The 13112-nt window shown below is 42.7% G+C and overlaps 1 pseudogene; it reads right to left on the bottom strand.

The window, feature by feature from the left end:
• Positions 1-1116: 1116 nt before the first annotated feature.
• On the bottom strand, positions 1117-12915 carry LOC122447234 (annotated as a pseudogene).
• Positions 12916-13112: the final 197 nt, after the last annotated feature.

The following is a 13112-nucleotide window of genomic DNA, read 5'->3' as shown; positions in this document are numbered from 1 at the left end:
GGAGGTGGGTTTTGAGGAATGGACAGGAATTTTTTTTTTTTCCTTTATTTTTATTAGTTGGAGGCTAATTACTTTACAGTATTGTAGTGGTTTTTGTCATACATTGACATGAATCAGCCATGGATTTACATGTATTCCCCATCCCGATCCCCCTCCGACCTCCCTCTCCACCCGATTCCTCTGGGTCTTCCCAGTGCACCAGGCCTTAGCACTTGTCTCATGCATCCAGCCTGGAATTTAATAGATGTGTGAAACAACTTAACTCAAAGAAACTGTTAGTGTACTTCCCTTGAAATAGAATCTCCTGTGACAGTATTTTCCTACAGCAGTTTAACTCATATTGATCTTAAATTTATTTTCTCATAATCGCATATTGAGGTGAATGTGTCTAATAGAAGCCAGGGGAGTGTATAGTTTCACTGCTGAGAGTGGGCAGTAGATTAAAAAATGAGGAATGGGAACTACCTGTATTAAAAGGACAGGTAGAAGAAGAGGGCCTAGTAAGGATACTGAGATGTGAAATCAGAGACTTGACTTAAATGGTAAACCAGGAGAGACTGGTCTCAGAGAAGCCAAAAAGTAAAAGAATTTTAATAATGGGTCAACATTCAGCAATGTCAAAGGCAAATTAAGTTGAATGTGCCCTGGAGCAGGGCATTGGATTTAGTAGCTAAGAGGACACTAACTGATTTTACTTGTTCCATTTTGTTTTGGATGCTTAGAGAGTTCTAAAATTTGACTTTGTTTTAGATCTATGTAGAATATTTACATAGTTTCAGAGTCAAGTATGCAAAATGTGTCCGGCTTCTGTCTCTGTTTCCTCCATCCTAATTCTTCTTCCACACCACTGGTAACCATTTCTTCTGAATTTTTCCTTTTTTTTTTTTTTTAAGATATGAGACTTTCATTTTAAAAAATATTTATTTACTTGGCTGTGCCAGGTCTTAACTGCAGCACATGGGATCTTTGATCTTAGTTGTGGCATGTGGGATCCAGTTCCCCAACCAGGGATCAAACACTGGCCCCCTGCATTGACAGCGCAAAGTCTTAGCCACGCTAGACCACCAGGGAAGTCCCAGACTTTCATTTATTTTATGTACAAGTAAGTCTGGGAGGTTGACCCTCGCTACTACACCTTCACCCTGCCCCCAGTCCCGCCACCCTTCACAAGTAGAAGAAACACTGACAGTCTACAGCTTAGAGAGCACCTAAGCTTTGTCAGCTGACTTGTGAGTAGGTCAAGGTGCAGGCAGAAAGGTCAGTGGCATTGATCTGCTTTGGCATCCAGGAATTGATCAGCCTCTCAGCCTGGCCTGGGTAGTGGCATCCAGTGATTTGAGGGTAGCAATGGCTGTCTTTAGTCTTAGGAGGACTGAAGGGACACATTTGTCCTGCAGTAACCATCCACTGCATCATCAACCTGATGTTCAGTGTATTTCTGTAAAAACCTAGACCAGAATTTTTATTATTATTATTTTTTTTAATTTTTTTCCATTTATTTTTATTAGTTGGAGGCTAACTACAAGAATTTTTTTTTTAAAGATTGTATTTATCTATCTTTTTGGCTGTACTGGGTCTTCGTTGCTGTGCACGGGCTTTCTCTAGTTGCAGCGAGCAGGAGCTACTCTTCGCGGTGGTGCTCGGGCTTCTCGTTGTGGTCGCCCCTCAGGCTGCAGAGCGCAGGCTCGAGGTGCTTGGGTTTCAGCAGTTGCAGCGCATATGGGCCCAGCAGTTGTGACGCATGGGCTTAGCTGCTCAGAGGCTTGCGGGATCTCCCCAGAGCAGGGATCAAATCTGTGTTCCCCATATTGGCATAAAGATTCATAACCACTGAACCACCAGGGACGCCCCCAAACCAGAAATTCTTCACTGAGGATGTCCCATTGCTGAAGGCTGATTTTGGTCACTAGGGAATCTCTTTATATATCAGGCTAGAGTCCTTAAATGTCCCTCTCAGGAAGTATTTTCTATCTCGTTCTTTGGTATTCTCATTTCTGGCTGCAGAGACAACTGATAGGAAGGAAGTCAGTGATCCAGGAATGGGGTCTTCAGTTCAAGGCAAGTGGGCAGCAGTAGTTTGATCTGTGTGTAGAACACCAGACAGACAGAGTTCCTTCAGACATCTCTTACTCTGTTTTTTGGCTTTCTTTAGCAGAAATTGTTTTTGAAAATATACGTATTCCTGTATAAGTCTGTCTGAACCTTCTCCAGAGATCACCATGGCAACTGTGCTCTTCCAAAGGTACTTGGAGGTTCAATATCTCAGTTCATATATACGGAAGTATGGACTGCTGTAATGTCATAAGTTTCCAGGTCAAACAGGACTTTGTCCAGGACCCGAATGCCCTACTCAGAGTTAAAAAGGACTTCATGATGTTTCCTCTCATATGATTTGCCACCTTTTAGCAGCCAGTAAATTGAGACTGTCTTCCAGGCAAGTTGCAGATGTCTGGCGCATATTCTACTGGGCACATTTTAGCTGCTGCAGCAGGGCAGCAGCAGCAGAGAATTTGGAATGCAAGTCTCCTGATTAAAAGCATCCAACCCTTCTGTCTGTCATCAAATGTTTCTTAGTAGCGTTGTCACAAAGGATCCAGAAGTATGCCTGTATATGAAATAGAAAAAAATAACGTGAATAAATTCATTTCCCTAGACAAGCATTAATTACTGTATTCCAGTGGAATCATAGCAGGTATACACTGTTTGAGTTTCAGTTGTCAGCACTGTTTCCTGTCTTTTTCGTCATCAGTTTTCCCCCTCTCTTCATTCATAGTATATGCATATCCATACCTGCTGTAATATTTCTGTTCTGTTTCTCACTCTCCTTTATTGCAAAAGTCCTTGAAAGAGTTGTCCACCCTAGCTGTTTCCAGTTCACCTCACCTCTCTTCATAATTTCTATTTCAAAATCTGTTATAGAGGGCAGGACGAAGTTCATCTCTACTGATGCTACTTTGCCATTTGGCTTTAAATCCAAAACTGTATTGTGTGCTGGGAAAAAAAGGCTCCACTTTGAAAAAGGAGTTGTAGAGTGCTTCAAACTAACAAGACCTTTAGCTTCTGAACACACAGCCCCAAATCCATCTTCTATTGTGGCTGTAAAGAAAGATCTGACTGCACAGGTGTCTCTCTGCCTAGCAACACTTTCTTATTGGTAGTATCCAAAAAAATAAATGTGTACAACCCATTTAACATACAAATTGTCTGCTCAGTTCCTCCTTTGCCATAAAGACAAAGGATTATCTCACCATCTGCTTTGGTCTGGTGATCAAATTTAAAATAGTGTTTTATTTCCTTGTGGAGAAAGATCTCACCATCGTTAACAAACCTACAATTAAGGATATTTCGTTGCTCAGATTAGCTGCTTTCCAAACGGTTGCTCAGCTACTGCCAACCAGGGAACCCAAAGCAGCAGCTGGTGTAGCCATTGACATTCTAAGGATGCAATGCATCCGCACCTTCGTGTGCGGTCTTCCTACCCGTCACACACCGACCAGAGGAACAGTCATCACAACCACAGCGAATCGGGACGCCACACGTGGTGCAGTGAGCCCACAGGATCTCCAGGCATGCGCCGACCAGGCTGGTGGGAGCAGGGACAGGGGTGGTGGGCTGTCTCCATTGTTTGTTTCTCATGTAAATGTTACCTGTGTCTGTATATCTGGGCTTCCCAGGTGGCTCAGTGGAAAAGAATCTGCCTGCCAGTGTAGGCTACTCGGGTTCGATCCCTGGGTCGGGAAGATCCCCTGGAGCAGGAAGTGGCAACCCACTCCAGGATTCTTGCCTGGAAAATCCAATGGACAGGGGAGCCTGGCAGGCTACAGTCCATGGGGTCGCAAAGAGTCGGACATGACTGAGCGTGCACACACACATGTATCTATATATGCAGTTTTTCTTAGATAAATGCTAACAAATTGTACACAGTTTATCTACCTGGATTTTTCTCTCTTAACGATATATCCTGGCAATTGTTCTCCTGTTGTATATAGAGATTTTCTTTAAAAATTTTTATTTATTTTTGGCTGTGTTGGGTGTTAGTTGCTGTGCGCACGCTTTCTCTTGTTGCACCGAGTAGGGGCCATTCTTCACTGTAGTGTGTGGGCTCCTCACTGCAGTGGCTTCTCTTGTTGTGGAGCATGGGTTCTAGGGCGCGTAGAGTAGTTGTGGTGCGTGGGCCTTGTTGCCCCACAATATGTGGAATCTTCCCCAACAGGGATCGAACGCATGTCTCCTGCACTGTCAGGCAAATTCTTAGCCACTGGACCCCTGGGGAGTCCTCTGCATTCCTTTTTACAGGTACAGAGTTCCCCATTTTATGGATGTTCTGGTATGTTTTAAGATGGAATAAGGCTATTAGGAAAGATTCAAAGCAAGGGAAACCTTAGGGAAGAGAGGCCTTTTATTTTGTCAACCTGTGGGAAACTCAGGGGACCCATGGCAGCTAAGATGATGGCACCGACAGAGAGGGCTGAACACATTAACACAAGGTTGCTTTTGGTCCCATGGAGTAAACCCTTTTGTTCTCTGAGCTAAAGAGGAGCTGGAGGATTAGAGGAAAGAAATTGGCTTTCCCTTTCCTCCTATATTTCCTTATTTTATATACTCTGTTATGCTGTTAGGTTGTAAAGCAGGCCTGGAGTTAACCTGGAGTTCAGCTGTCTCTCACAGAGAGACAGCTGACAGTATCTGAGAAGTCCTGCTTTCACCTTTGGGAAACCACTTTCCTGATGCTTGGTATTCCTCCTTTGATTCTTGCTGGAATCAGCTCATTGGGCAGAAGAAGTATTCTTCAGAAGTCTCTGAATGGGGTATAAAATGGTCCAACTCCAAAGCTCTGTTATACAATAAATCCAAAATTTCACTCACGTCTGTTTCCCGTTGCGCTTTCTGCTCAGCCACATTGTCCAGTAAAGCTTACTAAAGACAGCGTTTGAATGAGTGCTGCATAATGGCATAGCCAGCGATGTGCACATACACAGATCTTCGGGGGGGTGGGGGTCATGGAACTAAGATCAGGGAGAGTAGGACATAGAGGACGTTTGCTCTTCTTTTTCCCTGTCAGTCAGTCCACTTCCTCACCTGTCCTCATAGAGACCAGCTGCTGATATGATTCGTCGTAGTCAACCGACCTAGTCACACAGAACGGGGTCACTGTGCTTTGAAAGATTATGCACAAAGCCTATATGAGAAAGGTTTTGAAGCCATCTTGAACGATCACAAAAGTAGGGTTCAGCAAAAATAAAAAACACATTCCTTGTTCTTAGATAGGACCATTTAACATCATAAGTAAGTCAAACCTCCTGAGGTTAGTATATAAATTTAACGTAATTCCCCAAAAAGATACTGGCAAAAATTTTCCTGGCACTGGATCCTAAACTTCAAACGGAAAAATAAATAAGGAATTTATTTGTATCATTCCTGCTTAGGAGTACCTATGAAAGGGGCTTCCCTGGTGGCTCAGTGGTGAAGAATCTGTCTGCAGTGCAGGAGTCGCAGGAGACACAGGTTCAATTCCTGGGTTAGGAAGATCCCCTGGAGGAGGGCATGGTAACCCACTCCACTGTTCTTGCCTGGAGAATCCCATGGACAGAGGAGTCTGACAGAGCTACTGTCCATAGGGTTGCAAAGAGTTGGACAGAACTGAAGTAACTTAGCATGCACCCCCACACACACTCACACACCTTTCAAAGTCTTCAGAAGGAAGAGCAATGAGAAGGGGCTACCTTTACTCCATATTAAAAAGTATTATGAAGACCCTATAATTCACATGTGTGGGTGTTGATGCCTGCCTAGATAGACAAACCAGTGGAAATAGTTTCAAGTACCTATGGAAATTTAGCATTTGAGCAAGGTAGCATCTTATATCATTGAGGAAAGAGATTAACTTAAAAAGTTCAAAATGGTGTTAACATGACTGGAGAGCCATTTGGAAAAATATATGTATTTGGATTTGCGTTCCCTTTACAGGTATATGTGTGTGCGCTCAGTTGCTCAGTTGTGTCTGATCCTTTGCAACCTCATGGACTGTAGCCCGCCAGACTTTTCTGTCCATGGAATTTTTCAGGTAATAATACTGGAATGGGTTGCCATTTCCTACTTCAGGAGTTCTTCCTGACCCAGGAATTGAACCTATGTCTCTTGTATCTCCTGTATTGGCAGGTAGATTCTTTACCACTGAGTCACCTGGGAAGCCCTACATTCCCTTTAATTTTCATTAAAATATACTCCAAATAGATGAGTTATTTCAGTGTAAAAAAATGAAAATATACATTTAAGAAAAAAAAAATGTCCATTTCTTTATAACGTAGACATGAAAAAAGCGTTTCTGTTGTAATTTAAATCCAGCAGATTGATACATATACATGCTTAGAGTGAGGGCAACTTGTGCCTAGAAACGGACAATTGGGATCACTCCCAGTTGTGGGAATGTTAGTTTTTGATGACAGAAACTAAACGCCTAGGCTGGTGCTGAGTTGTGCAGGCTTGTGCTGACAAGCAGTGATGCCTGCCTTCTACAGGCAAGGTTGAGAAATGGTCTGCATTTCCCATCTACCTCCACTGAGAAATATTCTGCTTTGGAGCCGAACAAGGTGTAAAAGGAATTAAGAGCTAGTTTTCAGCCCAAAATTTTCATGGGAAGTAAGTGTTCTCCACCTCAAGTCACTTGTCAGCTTTGGTCCAGCGAGTGAAAGTCACTCAGTTGTGTCCGACTCTTTGCAACCCCATGGACTATATAGTCCATGGAATTCTCCGGGCCAGAATACTGGAATGGGTAGCCTTTCCCTTTTCCAGGAGATCTTCCCAACCCAGGGATCAAACCCATGTTTCCTGCATTTCGGGTGGATTCTTTACCAGCTGAGCCACAAGGGAAGCCCACGAATACAGGATTGGGTAGCTTATCCTTTCTCCAGCGGATCTTCCCAACCACGAATCGAACCAGGGTCTCCTGCATTGGAGGCGGACTCTTTACCAACTGAGCTATCAGGGAAACCCCTTTGGTCCAGTGACAGTGACTGAATTCATAGTAGAGAAACCACGAGCTAGATGTAAAACAAAAGAGCTCAGAAAGTGATGTGCCAGTCTCCTAAGGTGTGTAAGGGAGAGAGAACCCCTGAATATACACCTGAATATACACCATCTATTTCTTACTTCATTTATTTAAATAAATTTTTTAATTTTATTTTTTATTATTTGTTGATGAGAATAAATCTCATGATCCATTGGGTCATAGAAAAATCCTTGATCATAGAAAAAGCAAGGGAATTCCAGAAAAACATCTATTTCTGCTTCATTGACTACACTAAAGCCTTTGACTTTGTGGATCACAACAACTGTGGATAATTCTTAAAGAGATGGGAATACCAGACCACCTCACCTGCCTCTGAGAAACCTGTATGCAGGTCAAGAAGCAACAGAACTGGACACGGAACAACAGACTGGTTCAAAATCAGGAAAGGAGTACGTCAAGGCTGTATATTGTCACCCTGCTTATTTAACTACTAGGCAGAGTACATCATGCAAAATGCCAGACTGGATGAATCTCAAGCTGGAATCAAGATTGCCGGGAGAAATATCAGTAACCTCAGATATGCAGATGACACCACCCTAATGGCAGAAAGTAAGAGGAACTAAAGAGCTTCTTGATGAAGGTGAAAGAGGAGAGTAAAAAAGCTGGCTTAAAACTCAACATTCAAAAAACTAAGATCATGGCATCTGACCCCATCACTTCATGGCAAATAGATGGGGAAAAAAAATGGAATCAGTGAGAGACTTTATTTTCTTGGGCTCCAAAATCACTGTGACTGCAGCCATGAAATTAAAAGATGCTTGCTCCTTGGAAGAAGCACTGACAAACCTCGACACTGTATTGAAAATCAGAGATATCACTTTGCTAGCAAATGTCCGAATAGCTATGGTTTTTCCAGCAGTCATGTACATGACCATAAAGAAGGCTGAGCACCAAAGAATTGATGCTTTCGCACTGTGGTGCTGGAGATGAGTCTTGAGAGTCCCTTGGACAGCAGGGAGATCAAACCAGTCCATCCTAAAGGAAATCAACCCTGAATATTCATTGGAAGGACTAATACTAAAGCTGAAGCTCCAATACTTTGGCCACCTGATGCAAAGAACTGACTCATTGAAAAAGACCCTGATGCTGGGACAGATTGAGGGCATGAGGAGAAGGGGGTGACAGAGGATAAGATGGTTGGATGGCATCACTGACTCAATGGACATGAGTTTGAGCAAACTCTGGGAGATAATAAGGACAACGAAGCCTAGCGTGCTGCAGTCCATAGCGTGGCAAGGAGTCAGACATGACTAAGTGACTGAACAGCAACAAAAACATGAGAACAAACTTTACTGCACATTCTGGATCACAAAATTTCCCCAATTCTGCATCCTTTATTTAAGACAAGAATTATTGGGAGCTTGATGTGAATGAAGAAAATGTTTTGTTACACATTGAACCTTGATCACATTTCACATTCCTCTTTTCCAGTCTTTATTGAGTTCTGAGAAAAGACAAATATTAAGGAGGAATAAGGAGATATAAGAAGATTTGAAGAGAAAGTGAAAAAGTTGAGAAGTGAGAGGCCCAATATACAGATGGATGATAGCCAGATCACACTGAAAAACAGAAATCTGACCCACAAGCTGCTTGTTTGTAAAAATCCCATTACAATGAAAGTTTGGGCCTTCCCTGGTGGCTCAGCAATAAAGAATCCTCCTACCAATTCAGGAGACTCGGGTTCAATCCCTGGGTCAGGAAGATCCCCTGGAGAAGGAAATGGCAACTCACTCCAGTATTCTTGCCTGGGAAATTCCATTGACAGAGTAGCTGGTGGGCTACAGTCCATGAGAGTGCAAAGAGTAGGACACGACTTAGTAACTAAACCACCATGAAATTTTAGTTATTAAGACTAGCACCTCTTAAAGGTCCACAAGTGGATTCAGGAATCTCCCTTTCTAGCATAATATGATAAGAGTTTTTTGGACTCCAAAATCACTGCAGATAGTGACTGCAGCCATGAAATTAAAGGATGCTTCCTCCTTGGAAGAAAAGTTATGACCAACCTAGACAGTGTGTTAAAAAGCAGAGACATTACTTTGCCAACAAAGGTCCATCTAGTCAAAGCTATGGTTTTTCCAGTAGTCATGTATGGATGTGAGAGTTGGATGGTGAAGAAAGCTAAGTGCCGAAGAATTGATGCTTTTGAACTGTGGTGTTGGAGAAGACTCTTGAGAGTCCCTTGAACAGCAAAGAGATCCAGCCAGTCCATCCTAAAGGAAATCAGTCCTTTTTTTTGTTTTGTTTTGTTTTTGTTTTGTTTTGTTTTAGGAAATCAGTCCTGAATCTCCATTGGAAGGACTGCTGCTGAAGCTGAAACTCCAATACTTTGGCCACCTGCTGCAAAGAACTGATTCATTTGAAAAGACCTTGATGCTGGGAAAGATTGAAGGTGGGAGGAGTAGGAGACGACAGAGGTTGAGATGGTTGGATGGCATCACCGACTCGATGGACATGTGTTTGAGTAAGCACCAGGAGTTGGTGATGGACAGGGAAGCCTGGCATGCTGCAGTCCTTGGGGTCAAAAAGAGTGGGACATGACTGAGTAACTGAACTGAACTGAGGCAGTGGTGTGTTAGTAAATGTTTAACAGGAGATTCTCTGGGAGAGTGGGAGTGACTGGGGCCATGGTTTGTAGTGTTTTCTGATTTCCATTGTATTAATATTTTCACAGCCTGATCTCAGGCTATCAGGAATTTAACATCAGTCTGGCAAGATTCCTGACAGTTTCATAATTGATTTTCTTAAGCTGGTTCTATCTGGCTTTAGCAAACCATTGCTTACAGATAATGAGCTGTTTGCCAACAATTTAGAACCTTAAGCCAACAAAGGTGAAGGAAAATATTTAGGAAAATTAAGGAAACTTGCATACAGATTGAAGTGTGACAGTGTATAGCACCAGTTCCCTAACTTTTCATGTCTGGGGCTGTCTCTTTTACACAGTCATTTGTTTGTTGATAGTCTTCAGTGGAGGCTGTTTTCTGCTTCTGGGAGATTCCTAAGAACTTTCAGTGTGAGGTCTCTGACAGGAACAGTCTTGTTGATTCAAGATGGGACTTATTTCTCCTCACTTAAGAAACAAAGATGCAAGGATAGAGGCTGCAGAGTTTAACTGCTATGTTAGTTATTAATAGTGCCTGTAATGTTCTTTCCATTGCCATCACGGGCAATCTTTTTTGGATGTCTCTTTCAGAAGATGAAGCCTCAGTTTTAAAGAGTGAATAGGGTTGTTCTGAAGGATATTTTGGAAAAGATACTTGCATCTGGTTGATACAACTGTGTATTGATTCCACTTACACGAGATACGTAGAGTAGTCAAATTCATAGGGACAGAGTAGAATGGGGGGTGCCCAGGGCTGGTGGGGGAGGGGGAGGTGAGGAATTGGTTTTTAATTGGTACAAAGTTTCAGTTTTTCAAAATGAAAGATATTCTAAAGATAGAAGGTGGTAATGGTTGTAACAGTGTCATTGTACTTCATGCCACTGAACTGTCCACTTAAAAATGGTTAAAATGGTTAATTTTATGTTGAATATACTTTAGCATCATTTTTAAAAATTTCAAAACTGAGTATCATATGAGTCATTTGCAATATTTGGCTATATCAGCCTATAATAAGGCAGAGTCTAACTTTGGGGCAACAGTCCTAGGTAGATACGATGCCCTAGGTTCAGAGTCAGTCCTGTCTATGGGACTGACTTCATTGTCATTAAGACAAAAGGTCAAAACAGTTGAGGCCAAGCAAGTGCAAGAGTTTCTAAAAGTTTTAACTAGAGTTGAGAATTCTTTGTCCTTTCTATATTGCCTAAGGATTGAAGGTCATCTCGATGGTGAAGTTCTATCCCTGTGTCAGGAAGATCCCCTGGTGAAGGAAATGGTAACACTCCAGTATTTTTGCCTGGAGAATCCCATGGACAGAGGAGCCTGGTGGGCTATAGTCTGTGGGGTTGCAAAGAGTTAGGCATGACTGTGAGATGAACACTTTCACATATATTGTGAAAGGATTTCTGCCCATCTAGGTAATTAACACATCCATTACCTCATATATATATATATATATATATATAACTTTTTTGTGTGGTAAGAACAATTAAATTGTATTCTCTTAGCAAATTTCAATTACATGATGTTATTGACTACCGTGTTATCAACTATAGTCACCATGTTTTACATTAGATTCTCATCTTATTGCTGAAAAGTTTGCACCCTGTTACCAGTCTCTTACTATTTCCTCCCATGCCCTAGTCCCTGGCAAATACGTTTCTACTCTGTTTCTATGACTTTGACATATTTTCTTATTTTTTAGATTCCACATAGAAGTGATACCATATTGTATTTGTCCTTCTCTGTGTGGGGTTATTTCTCTTTATATACCATATCTTTATCCATTCCTTTGTTGATAGACACTTAGGTTGTTTCTGCATCTTGGCTGTTGTGAATAATGCTTCAATGAACATGGGGGTGCAGATCTCTCTTCAATTTTCTGTTTTCATTTCCTTTGAATATATACCCAGAAGTGGCACTGCTGGATCGCATGGCGGCTGTAGTCTGAGTGTTTTAAGGCACCTCCATTCTGTTCCCCATAGTGGCTGCACCAGCTTACATTCCACCAACAGTGTGTGTGGTGGGTAGGGGCTTCCCTTTTCTCCACACCCTCTCCAGCATTTATTACTTGCTTCTTTGACAGTGGCCATTCTGACCAGTATATCTCATTGTAGTTTTATTTGCATTTCTCTACTAAGTATCAGTGATGAGCATCTTCTCGTGTGCCTGTTGGCCATCTGTATGTCTTCTCTGCATAAATGTCTACTTAGGTCTTGTGCTTCATTTTTTAATTTTTTTTTTGTTGTTGTTGCTGAGTGTATACTTTTAATGGAGAGGGCCAGGACATAAGAGTTGTGTTCTATTAGGGTGCACATTTGGCTACTGTAACAAAGGCAAAACAAAATACAGTAACTTAAATAGGATACAGTGTTTTTCTCCTTTGCATAAAAATCTGAGCAAACATTCCATGGCTGACATGGCAGCTCCAGGGTCAGTACCTAGGGAGCTCCTTGGATATAGTTTTGTCTTCCTCAATACCTGACTTCCTTCTTAGCATTTAAGAGGACAGGTTCACCCCCACCCTTATGCCTGCCATCTGGCAAACTGGGAAGAGGAGAAGGGAGAGTGGAAGGCATGTCCCTTTCCTTTATGGACACAACCCAGAGGTTGCCCACAACCCTTCTGCTTACATCCCCTTGGCCAAAACTTAATAAGCTGGCCACTCTTGCTGTGATTGTGGTTGCTTGGCTCAGTTGCTAAGTTGCATTCAACTCTTTGTGGCCCCATGGCCTGTAGCCTGCCAGGTTCCTCTGTCCATGGGATTTCCCAGGGAAGAATACTGGAGTGGGTGTCATTTCCTGCTCGAGGGGATCTTCCTCACCCAGGGTGCAAACCTGCATCTCCTGCATTGGCAGGCAGATTCTTTACCACTGAGCCACCGGGGAAGACCTCTTGCTGTGATGGAGGTTGGCAAATGTAGTTCTTCCCTGAAGGCCATGTGCCCAGCTAAAACCGTGAGAGTTCTTTGACTAAAGAAGCAAGAGGAAGATGGATATTAGGGGACAGCTAGCAGTTTCTGCCACAGTCCACCCCTTCTTCACCCAACAGAGTTATGCACGACTTCTCACCTTCCCACTAGTGTACCAGTCCAGGTTCAGTTGAGGAAGTACACTTCGATAAGACTGCTTTTACGAGGGAACACAATAGCACTTTGGATCTCTAGGAATTAGTGTCAATTCAGAGCTAGAAGTATTGCCTGAAAATTCTGGGATTTTCCCTTCCCGCAGTACATACTCACCTTCATCGGTGGCTGTAGGTACTGTCAGAGAAAGAGTGATTACACAAGTCAGCCTGAAGCATTGGTAGACAACTTGGACAGGTTGGAGGAGCCGTGACAGGTGAGAAGCCAAGCCTGGCTGACTGCCAGATAGGAATTGGAAGATTCTCACGGAGAGCCGAGTGGGAAGCAGTTGTTGCAGACAACTCCCATGCCTGTGAGTC

The sequence above is a fragment of the Cervus canadensis genome, chromosome 9 (assembly GCF_019320065.1).
Source record: "Cervus canadensis isolate Bull #8, Minnesota chromosome 9, ASM1932006v1, whole genome shotgun sequence".
Lineage (NCBI taxonomy): Eukaryota > Metazoa > Chordata > Mammalia > Artiodactyla > Cervidae > Cervus > Cervus canadensis.
This window is presented reverse-complemented; position numbering and strand designations above follow the sequence as displayed.